This window comes from Lynx canadensis, chromosome D1, assembly GCF_007474595.2.
Source record: "Lynx canadensis isolate LIC74 chromosome D1, mLynCan4.pri.v2, whole genome shotgun sequence".
NCBI classification, from domain to species: Eukaryota; Metazoa; Chordata; class Mammalia; order Carnivora; family Felidae; genus Lynx; species Lynx canadensis.
This window is the reverse complement of record NC_044312.2, coordinates 58,913,058-58,925,715: the sequence shown is the minus strand read 5'-3', so window position 1 is coordinate 58,925,715 and position 12,658 is coordinate 58,913,058. Positions and strand designations below refer to the sequence as shown.

General features: G+C 36.6%; 1 protein-coding gene and 1 pseudogene across 1 annotated transcript in view; one reads left to right on the top strand and one right to left on the bottom strand.

Annotated features, from left to right (window-relative positions):
• FCHSD2 (FCH and double SH3 domains 2) overlaps positions 1–12,658 on the bottom strand; it is a 295,613-nt gene that overhangs the window by 233,525 nt on the left and 49,430 nt on the right.
• On the top strand, positions 828–1,094 carry LOC116738367 (annotated as a pseudogene).

Genomic DNA, 12,658 nt, shown 5'->3' with positions numbered 1-12,658 from the left:
AAAAATTCACAAAATTGTGTAAATGAAACATGCACTTTTTGAGAGAGAGAGAGAAAGAGCAAGCAGGGGACAGGGCAAAGAGAGAGGGAGAGAGAATCTTAAACAGGCTCCATGCCCAGGATGGAGCTCCATACAGGGCTCAATCTTACAACTGTGAGATCATCATCTGGGCCGAAATCAAGAGTCAGATGCTTAACCAACTGAGCCACCCTGGCACCCAAAATAACACATTTTTAAACAACCACTAGCTCAAAGAAGAAATCATAAGGCAAACTAGAAACTATCTAGAGAATAATGAAAATGAAAAACACAACATACTAAACATTACGGGACACAGCGAAAGCGGTGCCAAAGGGAAAATGTTTTTTAATTTGTTTTTAATGTTTATTTATTTTTAAGAGAGAGAGAGACAGACAGACTGACAGAGCACAAGCAGGGGAGGGGCAGAGAGAGAGGGAGACACAGAATTGAGAGCAGGCTCCAGGCTCTGTGCTGTTAGCACAGAGCCTGATGCAGGGCTCGAACCCATGAGCCCTCAAGCTGTGAGATCATGACCTGAACTAAAGTTGGCTGCTTAACCAACTGAGCCACCCAGCCACCCCTATAGCTATAAATGCACATATTAAAATACAAGAAAGATCTCAGATCAACAACCTAACTTTAGAACATAAGGAACAGAGACTCCGCATGCACTTTGGTCGTGGAGCAGCCTTGGGGGGTCTCCTCTGCAAAAGGGCTCCGTGGCCTAGCGTCCCTGTCCCTGCCACCCATTATTGCACAACGAGGCCTGCAAGGGGTCACCTTGCAACAGGCCCACAAGCGACAGCATGGCAGTCATCTCCTCCAGCGGCTCACTCGTGGCCACCCACGACTATTACTGGCGTCTCCCCAAGGCCAACCGAGGTCACTGGTGGGCAAGCTTCTTTCTCAGGAAGTCCACTCTCCCATTCATGGATACAGTGTTGGAGTCCCCAGAGCGTTGGGAATCTCCCCAGGACTTCGGCAGCTCGATCACCTGAGACCTGGCTCTGGAAGCCATGAGGAAGCGGCCTGGTGGCCAGCCTGGCAAAGCCAACACCGGGCCCCAGTCCTGAGGGGTCCCTGTCAGGCTTCAGGAGGCTCTAGGCTCATCAGAGCCCCTCCCTTCCCTCTTTTCCCTCCCCTCCCCTCCTAGACTAGCTGGGCTGTGGCAGAAGTACTTGGGTTCTTTTACATCAAAATAACAAAACACCAAAAAGGAAGTTGAGAGAATGCCACTTTTTACTACCCAAGCCACAGGCAAGCCTTCCCAACACCCTGTAACCATGTGCCTTGCACCAAGTGGAAAATAAACCAAGCAGCCAGTAGCCCTGGTGGGCGGGGGGGAATATGAGGAACAGAAAAAAAAGAACAAACTAAACCCAAAGCTAGCAGAGGGAAGAAAATAATAAAGATTAGAGCAGACAGGGCACCTGGGTGGCTCAGTCGGTTAACATCCAACTTCAACTCAGGTCATGATCTCACAGCTCAAAGGCTTATAAGTTTGAGCCCCACAGTCAGGCTCTGTGCTGACAGCTCAGAACCTGGAGCCTGCTTTGGATTCTGTGTCTCCCTCTCTCTGCTCCTCCCCCCGCTCAGGCTCCTATCTCTGTCTGTCTGTCTGTCTCTCTCAAAAATAAACATTAAGAAATTTAAAAATAAATAAATAAAATTAAGAATCAACATAAACACAGAAAATAATCCTCAATCTTCTCTCCAGATAGTTATCCTCATTGTTCTACGGGAAGAGACTGGTAGAACAAAAAGCTCCAAGTATATAGTCCACCATTTCAAACAATTTTGCCAATCTTCTGTAACAGCAATGGCCAGAAAGCTAACTGCACAAGGCTAAATTAAGTTACATTTTAAATTTCTATGCTGATGAAATTTACCAAAAAAGAATCCCACCACATACACATAACACTAACTTCTTGGGTAGTATGCCCAACTCTTCATAAACTTCTTTCTCAAAAGAATAAAAATAGCAAAAACTTTAGGCACAACAGTGTGTCACCACAGGCTATTTGACAGGGTGTCCATATTTGTTCTGTTTGTCCTCAGGCAAGGAACCGCCCTTAAAGTCCACAATCTTTTCCTGCTCCTTCTCTCTAGCCACAGTAACCTTTTGTATCCTTCTTTCACTAGCAGCATTCTGCCAAAGACTACAGGAAATAAATTAATACACAGAACTTGCCTTTAGCATTTTCAGTTTGAATACTGCAAATGATTTTACCAACACCTCAAGTGGTAAGTTAAATGCAGTCAAAAGCCAGACTTGATTTTACCCTAATATTTAAGGTTGTTTAGTGACTCTTACATGGCTTCTGTGTTTTCAGAGATTCATTTCTTCTGTTTGGATAAATAGATATGCAACACATCTGTTATTTCTGGAGAATTACAAAGTGAATTTCACAAACCAGGCTTAAAAATAAAGCATTAATACTCTTGTAGGAAACTGAAAGTACCAAGAAACTTGAAAAAGTTTATTGCTCAAATCCCTTTAGGTGTAAGTAAGGTTATGCAATATGATTGTCTTTCCTTCTTCTAACATCCCCCTAAAAATGTATTACAGGTTTACTGTGCATATGTTTAAGGTACGTTTTTCAAATTGCTGTCATATGATCAATCCATCTGAATTATTTTCCTTTATAATATTTCTCTATTGGGGTGGCTTATCTGTAATGCTCTCTATATTTCACAAATAATATTCAACCCTTTTGGCCAATCAATCCTTTGCACAGAGGATGACAATATTATGCAACTAGTAATATAATTCTATAGAGATCATTCTTTTACAATTGGTTATAATGCCATATCAGTGCCTTTGAAGGAAAAGAAATTAATATATTTAATTGGAAGACAACACACCGATAGAACGTAAGCTCTCTAAGCTTTAGGACTTTTTTGGGTAGTGTCACAGTACCTAGAAGAGTGTTTGATAAATATTTCTCAACACGTGGAAACTGGTATATCTTTTAAAAACCTTCTAATTTAAAAATAGTACTTTATAAAAAAATTAAATGTGGTGAATCCTTCTAGTACATAGATTCTCTTAATATCTAACTAAAGAAATAACATTCACAAGATTGAGCTCCTGACAGAGGCAAACCACCAGACTAAAATATTAAAAAGGAACCAAAACACGACCACCACACTTTTAAAGGCTGTTTTAACATTGAAACTGGTAGAGGAGATTGAAAGTGCTCAAATAAGGGTACCTGTGTGGCTCAGTCGATTAAGCTCTTGATTTCAGCTCAGGTCATGATCTCATGCTAAGATGGAGATAGTGGCATGGGGCTCTGTGCTGGTCGAGGAGCCTACTTAAGATTCTCTCTCCTTCTACCCCTCCCCTGCTTGCATTCTCTCATATGCACATGTGTGCTCTCTCTCAAAAATAAAAAAAATTAAAGGGGCACCTGGGTGGCTCAGTCAGTTAAGAGCCAATTTCAGCTCAGGTCATGCTCTCACAGTTCCTGACTTCAAGCTCCTGTACCGGGCTCTGTGCTGACAGCTGGAAGCCTGGAGCCTGCTTTGGATCCTGTGTCTCCCTCTCTCTCTGTCCCTCCCCTGCTTGCACTCTGTCTCTCTCTCTCTCTCTCTCTCTCTCAAAAATAAACACTAAAAATTTTTTAAAATAAATTAAGTTAAAAATTAAAATAAATACATAAATACATAAATAAAATAAAAGTGCTTATATAAATTGCAATTCCATTTCTTTTTGTGGTAGTCTTGACCATTTCTTTTTGTGGTAGGTCATGTACCAACAACAAATAGAAAAACTATGGAATTTTCTGAAAAGGAAGGCTGTAACAGGGTCATTACCAAAATTATCATTAGACAACTGGTAACAAAGATGTTTTACATACTTTCAATTTAACAAGTACCAGACTCTCTAAAGGAAATTCCCACAATAAGGGCAAATTATAATTTTCAGTTGATTTTTAAATTTTGTTTTTTAATTTTATTTTAGATGTTTATTTATTTTTGAGAGAGAGACAGCATGCGCACACGTGATCAAGGGAGAGGGATAGAGGAAAAGGGAGAGAGAGGATCTTAAGCAGGCTCCTCGACCAGCAGAGGCAGACGCGGAGCAGAGCTCAATACCACGACCCTGGGATCATGACCCAAGCCAAATCAAGAGTCGGATTAACTCAACTGACTGAGGCACCCCTCAGTTGATTTTTAAATGCATCTACATGTAATGGTTAAGAACATATATTGGCTTTTACATTAGTGCTTAATCTGAAATGTAAAAGTTAAAATTAAATTCTCAAATGTTTGATTTTTCTCCAATTATGCCTTGCCAAAACTTTAACATAACAAAACTTCATTTCTTAGAGTACCAGAAATATATAATATAGCAAAAAAAAAAAAAAAATACATAGCTTGAGACAATTTTGAAAATAAAAGACAAAAACCTATCATCGTTATTATAGATTCAATCAGGCTTGAAAAATGGTAGTATTAGTGATGTTGCATTCTAATCTATCCAAGTCACTAAGAGAAACTGTAAAATCTTATTAGGCCCAATATCACCTACATAGTATTTCTGCTCATATTTAATGTAAAGCTAATCATGAAGGAAAGAAACAAAAAATCCCAAATATAAAAAATTCCAAATACAAAAAAGCATTTTATAATACAAATGACCAGACTTATCAAAGAGTTAATGTTATGAAAAACAAAAAAAGTGGAGGAAATATTCTAAATAAAATCAAGAAACATTATCTACCAAATGCAATGTGCAAACCTTAATTGGATCTTGGGAAAACTGCTTTTGACATTTTGAGAATAAATGAGGAAATCTGAATATAAACTACATATTTGATATTAAAGAATTATTATTCATTATCTTTGATGTGATGATGACATTATATTTTGAAAAATGGTCTTGTTCTCAGAAGATGCAAAGTGAAATATGTAGAAGAGAAGGATGATGACTGAAACTTACTCTCAATCCAGCTTAGAAAAAAAATGTGTACTGACATTAATATAGCAAAATGTTAGTAACTAGGTTAATACAGAGGCAATTAGAGATGCCTGGGTGGCTCAGTCAGTTAAAGGTCTGGCTCTTAGTTTCAACTCAGGTCATGATCTCATGGTTTTGTGAGTTCAACCCCTGCATCAGGCTCTGTGCTGACAGTGTGGAGCCTGCTTTAGATTCTTGGTCTCCCTCTCCCACTGTTCCTCCCCCACTCATGCTGTCTCTGTCTCTCTCAAAATAAATAAATAAACTTAAAAATATTGAGAGGCAATTAACATTATTCTTCAGTATATAATTCTTTCAACATTTCTGTAGATTTGCAGTTTCTCCAAACAAAAGATTAAAGGAAAATATCTTCATGATATTTCTATTCAATTCAGTAAAAAAATTCCAAAATCTAAAATCAGTTAACACAATGGAAATTTTTGTAAATCTCTTATGGCTTAAAGTAGTAACTGTTAACTGATTCTTGTTAGAAATACATTTTAGATAACTTGGGTTATAAAGCAAATTTCAATAAAGTCAACCCTACCGCATGGATTTATATTATAAAATCTAAATTATTGTTGTATTTTTAAAGACTTTTAAAAAATTTTTAAGACTTCAAGAGATAGTTGTTTAAAAATTCTGGCATAATAAAATAGTTAAGTAGTTGTTTTAATGAAACAGTAGATGTTCTCATAGTGGGAGAATTTTTACAATGCTTCCCAAAGGCAAGAAGATCCTCCCATTACTTTATCTCATACTATTTCCCAGAGATGAGGACTTGGGATATCTAATACTCCATGTGCAAAGGCCCACAAATTTAATTCATCACCCTCTTTATACTAGGGAAATCCATTATTTAACAAAGCTAGGTTACAACAATTTACAGAGATTAGGAAAACTATCTAAGGCAGTAAAACAATAAAGACCATCTTATACAGGTACACATAGACTGAGAAGCAGTTTCATACTCATTAGCATATCTGTGTAGCCTGAAAAGAATGGAAGGGAGAATGGTCATCATTTTCCTTTCAAAAATGAAGGAAGAAAAAAAAGTCAGGGAAGTAATTTTCCCAGTTCATTAATTTGATTTATTTCAGATAGAAAATTTCTTCGTTTGAATTAGTGTCCCATTTCTTGTCCATAAATTGAAAAATATGTAGCCAGTGGCTATAGCAATACATACAAATATTTATATATCTACTTCCATACAGCCCCCCCCCAAAATCAAGACAAAAGCCCAATATGAATATTATATATATATATATATATAATGTTATGAATATTTTATTTTGCAACATATTCCTCAGGTGATAAAAGAAAAAAGCCAGTAGGAGCATCCTTTCTTAATGTCCCCCCCACCATTTCAACTTTTCTTCAAACAATGAAATCTCTACATAGCCTGAATAAAAAAAGAAGACAACTAATCAATTCTATTAAGATACATATTTTTTAGGGGCACCTGAGTGGTTCAGATGGTTAAGCATCCAACTTCAGCTCAGGTCATGATCTCGCAGTTTGTGGGTTTGAGCCCTGCGTCAAGTTCTATCCTGACAGCTCAGAGCCTGGAGCCCACTTCAGATTCTGTGTCTCCCTCTCTCTCCCCTCCCTTGCTTGTGCTCGGTCTCTCTCTCTCTCTCTCTCAAAAACGAATTAACATTTAAAAAAATTTTTTTAAGATACGTATTTTTTTAGGGGTGCCTGGGTGGCTCAGCTGGTTAAGCATCCGACTTCGGCTCAGGTCATGATGTCACGGTTTATGAGTTTCAGCCCTGCATCAGGCTCTGTGTGCTGATAGCTCAGAGCCTGGAGCCTGCTTTGGATTCTGTGTCTCCTTCTCTCTTTGCCCCTCTTCTGCTCGCACTCTGTCTCTCTCTCTCAAAAACTAAAAAAACATTTAAAAAAATTTTTAAATAAAAAAAGATACATATTTTTCTAAGCATTTTAAGATCTCTGAAATCAGGGCATATCTAACCATTGACAACATGTCACAACTGCAGTCAGCATACATGAGCGAGCACAGGGGAAGAACAGAGAGACAAAGAGAGAAAGAATCCCAAGCACTTGGGGCTTGAACCCAAGAACCCCAAGATCATGACCTGAGCCAAAATCTAGAGTCAGATGCCCCCAAAAGCAAAGTTTTAAATCAACTACAGCTCTCACTCACAACTGGTAGAAGTGTAAATAACAATAATCACTTTAGAAAAGCATTTCAAAAAATCTTCCAAAGTTAAATACATATGACACAGCAAATCCACTCATTAGTTATATACCCAATAGACTACATTCAGTCACCAAAAGACACATACAAGAATGTTCACAGTTCACAGTGGCAAAATGATCACAGCCATGATAATGGCTATAATCAGAAAGATGGGTGCTTGGGTGGCTCAGTCATTTAAGCATAGGACACTTGATTTCAGCTCAGGTCATGATCTCACAGTTTGCAAGACTGAGCCCCAAAATAAGCTCTGCACTGATGGTATGGAGCCTGACTGGGGTTCTCTCTCTCCCTCTTTCTGCCCCTCCCCTTCTCATTATCTCTCTCTCTCTCTCTCTCTCTCTCAAAATAAACAAACTTTAAAAAGAAAGACAATGAGAAGTATTGGCAAGAACATGGATGAATTAGAACCTTCATACACTGCTGATGGTAGTGCAAATTATACAGCCAATATAGAAAACAGTTTGACTATTTCTTTAAAAAGTTAAAAATAAACTTACCAAAATGACCTGGCAATTCCAGTTCTAGGTATACACTCAAGAATATGAAAACATAGGTCCAATTAAAGATTACTATGTGAATGTCTATAGCAGCATTATACATAATAGCCCAAACTAGAAACAATCCGAATACCTACCAATTAGTGAATGGATAAACAAATGTACTGTGTGTGTGTGTGTGTGTGTGTGTGTGTGTGTGTGTGTGTATCCCTACCATGGAATATTATTCACAAGTAAAAGGAATGAGTTATTGATACATGATAAAACATGTATGAACCTCAAAAACATTTGGAAAAAAAAAATTTCCTAAGCGAAAGCCAGACAAGACTGTATTTTGTAGGAGTATATTTTTCTGAAATGTCCAGAAAAGGCAAATTTATAGAGCCATAAAGCTGACGGTTGCCTTGGGCAACAGAGATTGACTACAAACAAGTACAGAAAACTTGGATTTGCAGAAATATTCTAAAACTGAACTGTGCTCATGATTGCATAAATCTATAAATTTGCAAAAAAAAAAAAAACATTTAATTACAAATGGATGATTTTCTTTTTAATGTTTATTTTCAAGAGAGCACGCGGGCGTTTTGGGGGGTGTACAGACAGACAGGGAGACACAGAATCTGAAGCAGGCTCCAGGCTCCAAGCTGTCAGCACAGAGCCCAACACAGGGCTCAAACTCACAAACTGCCAGATCATGACCTGAGCCGGACACCCAACCAACTGAGCCACCCAGGTGCCCCACAAACAGATGATTTTCAATGATACATAAATTATGCCTCTCAGAAGTATTTTTAAAAAGTAACTAGCAAGGGACAGCAAGCAGGAAGCTATAAATGAAATGTTTGGTGATGTAGGTAATAGCTACGGCTGCGTTACAGCTAATAAGAATTCAGTGTTCTAATTCTTACTTTCATATATGCTTGAAAATTTTTCATAATGAAAAGTTTTCTTAAATAAGAAAACAAATAACTTTTTTTAAATTAGCAGATTTGAAAACTTCACCAAAAATGTACCAATATGTATTGCAAGTATGTACCAATAGCAAATAAATGCATGAAAATGATGCTTAACATTATTAACTGTTATGTAAATGCAAATTAGAACTACAATAAATATCACTATGAACCTATTACAATATCTGAAATTGGAAAGACTATATGCAGTGTTGGGGACGATGCAGAGCAACTGATAACTCTCACATACTGCTGATGGGAACATAAAATAGTACAATGTCTTTGGAAACAGTTTGGCAGTTATTTAAGAAAGACCCAGCCATTATACTCCAATGTATTTACCAAAGAAAAATGAAACCATTTCATACACAAAAATGTTCATAGTAGCTTTATTTCTAATATCTAAAAATAGAAACAACTCAAATATCCATCAAGAGGTGAATGCATAGGGGCACCCGGGTGGCTCAGTCGCTTAAGGGTCTAACTCTTGACTTTGGCTCAGGTCATGATCTCATGGTTCCTGAGTTCAAGCCCTGTGTGGGGCTCCGTGCTGCTGGTGCAGAGCCTGCTTGGGACTCTCTCTCCCTCTCCCTTTTTCTCTGTACCTCCCACGCACACATACACTTTCTCTCTTTCTCTCTCTCTCTCTCAAAAGAAATAAACTTAAAAAAAAAAAAGTGATGATAAACAAATTGTGGAAACCCATACAATACTACTCAGCAAAAAAGAGAAATGAACTACTGATACAACATAACTGAAATAATTATGCAATAATTGTAAATAATTATGCTGATGAAAGAAGCCAAACAAAAGAGTACATATAATTCTACTTATATGGAATTAAACTTCTAAAAAATGCAAACTCATCTATAGTGATAGAAAGTAGATTAGAGATTGCCTGAGTAATAATGGGGGAAAGATGACTACTGAAGAGTGAGTGAAAGGGAAGGATTATAATGAGACATTATAATCTTTTGGTAGCTATAGACATGTTCTTATCTTGATTGTGATGATAGTTTCACGTGGTATATAATTCAATAAGGCGGTATAAGAAAACAGTATAGTGAGTACTTGTGTAAGAGTGAGGGCAGTAAAGGGGGAGCACAAGAGGGATTTTTGGGGTGGTGTTAATATTCTGTTCTTTTTTTTTTTTTGAGAGAGAGAGAGAGCATGCTTGAGTGTGGGATAGGGTCAGAGAGAGAGAGATAGAGAGAGAATATCCCAAGCAGCCTCCACACCCAACACAGAGCCTGAAGCAGGGCTTGATCCCACGACAGGATCATGACCTGAGCTGAAATCCAGAGTCAGACACTCAAATGACTAAGCCATCCAGGTTCTGTTTCTTGACCAGGGTACTGGCTATAGGGGTGTGTTCACTGAAAATTCATGGAGCTGTGCACTTAGGATCTACACATTTTTCTGTATGCATGTTATACATCAATTTTTAAATGGCTTATTAAAAATATGATATTATTATACATTCAACAGAATGTATACTTTTTGGGGCGCCTAGGTGGCTCAGTCGGTTAAGCATCCGACTTCAGCTGAGGTCATGACTGTGCGGTTCTTGAATTTGAGCCCCACGTCCGGCTCTGTGGCTCTGTGCTAACATTAAATAAACATTAAAAATTAAAAAGAATGTTACTTTTTAATTTCAGACAATACCAATTCTTGGCAAAGATGTGGAGCAACTGAAACTTTCATACATTGCTGCTAAGCATGTAAACTGGTACAATCGTTTTCGAAAACTAGCTATAACTACTTAAGTGCTAATATACATATATACCTGGTGACCCAGTATATACCTAGTTCTACACCTAGGTATACCTAACAGATATGAATCTACATATCCAACATATATGAAGCTCAAAACTTAATGCTGAATGAAAGAAATCGGAAGAGTACATAGTACATGATATTATTTAATTTAAATTCAAAAACAGTAAGAAATCCAAAGTAACAATTATTCTGGTAAGAATCAGTGTACTGGTTACCACTGGAAGGTAGGAGTAATAACTGCTTCTGGGACCCTGGTAATGTTCTACATCTTAATCTGAATAGTAGTTACAAGGCTGTGTTCACTTCATAAAAATTTATCAAACAGTATACTGAATATTTATCCATCTTACTGTATATATGTAATATTTCAATTTCTAAATCTTTAAGTAACATGGGGCTTGAACTCATGACCCCGAGATCAAGGGTTGCATGCTCTACAACTAAGGTAGCCAAGTACCCCATTTCCATTTTTAAGATCTACTCCCCCAAATTTCAACTCTATACTGAGCCAGAGAAGGAAAGAAAAAGAAATAATTTAAATAGTCCAGCTGTCCTCTATGACCACACCCTATCACCAATGAGAGTTATATCCTCAGAGAGCAAATGCAAATAATAAGCCTGACATAATCAGTGTAAACTGGCAAAATCCACAGACAGAATGTCAGTCATTTCAGGGGTTTCTCTTCTATTGACAAGAAGTAAAAACACTGTTGAGGCGACTAAAAAAAGAGTGTAGAGATAGCTTTGTCTATATCCACAAGAAATGAATTGAAAAATTAACTGGAAAAACATTGAAGAGTAAGAACTGAGAAAAATCATCTGAAATGAAAATATGACAAATAACAAGAAGAATCAGCACCCTGACTCTCCATAAATGCTCAAATGTCCCAATCAGAGAGATACTGAAACATTTTAATTTCTGAATATTATTACATGAAATTTTGAACTATATATTATTAGGTGCCATATACCATTTATACATTATTACATAGAACTGTATAAACAAAACCAGGTAAAATTTACTTAAAAGACATTTAAAGAAAATTTTCAAGAATAAATTAGACTGCTTTCTAAACGCAATTCTACTTTACTATATACATACATATATACACAAAAAGTACATACATCTACATAAAAATATCATAAATATGTTATAAACACACTTACAAACACACATAAAAACACATATGTGCCCTTAATTGAACAAAAGATAGAAATCTAAATATATCACTTAGAGTGAGAAAAATAACAAAGCCACTAAAATAGTGCTGTATTACATTGGAAAGGGTAGGCCAAAAAGGAATGGCTTAGGAAGCTAATTTCTCATTTATTATAAGAAGTAATCCAGCAATAATGTCTAGAGTTGACAAATCATGAATCAATTATAAGCACATTATTTAAAGATATGGAAATGATCACCAGGAGAACCAAAACAGTTGTCTACCTTTAATCTTTTCTCCGAGGGTGGTGATTGCAAATGGGACAAAGGACTGCTGATTTTCATACAATTTAATGTACTCTTATATTTTTAACCATGAACCTATCCTACTTATTTTATTATTAAACTTTTAAATCATGTTACAGAAGAATAGATCACACAAAAATTTTCCACTTCATATAAATTTTAAGAACAGATCATGTACTTTGATCCCAGGGGAAACATATCTGTAAAGGGCATGATAACTGTCCCTATGTCACAGGTTTATTGAGAGGATTAAACCAGATAACATAATGTAAAATAATCAGCAAAGTGCCTGGCACAAGGATTCAATAAATTTTACCCATCATTACTAATACTTCTTATATAAGCACAGAATAAGGTTCAACACTAATTACTAGAACTGATGCTAATTCGTTATGTAAAACACCTGATTAATAACCACTCAATAACTAACAACTGAATTAATGAATCTATCTAGTTTTCAAGAAACGGATAATTATCTAAGACTATCAAATAAAATACAGTTACCTTGTTAACTACAATGAAATCAGAGTAAAAATTAAAATCAAAATCTGACAAAACACAAAAAAAATCATATCCCAATTTCACTATTTATAAGAATAACAACAGCAGCCATAAGTAGTTACCCTGTACAGCATTTCCTTCTAATGCTTTCCTGTATTTTCAAATTTTGTTTCACATACAACTTTTATAATTTTGGGAGTGGGAGGAGATCGATTTTAGAATTCTATTCCACAAAGAAAGCAATTGCTTACA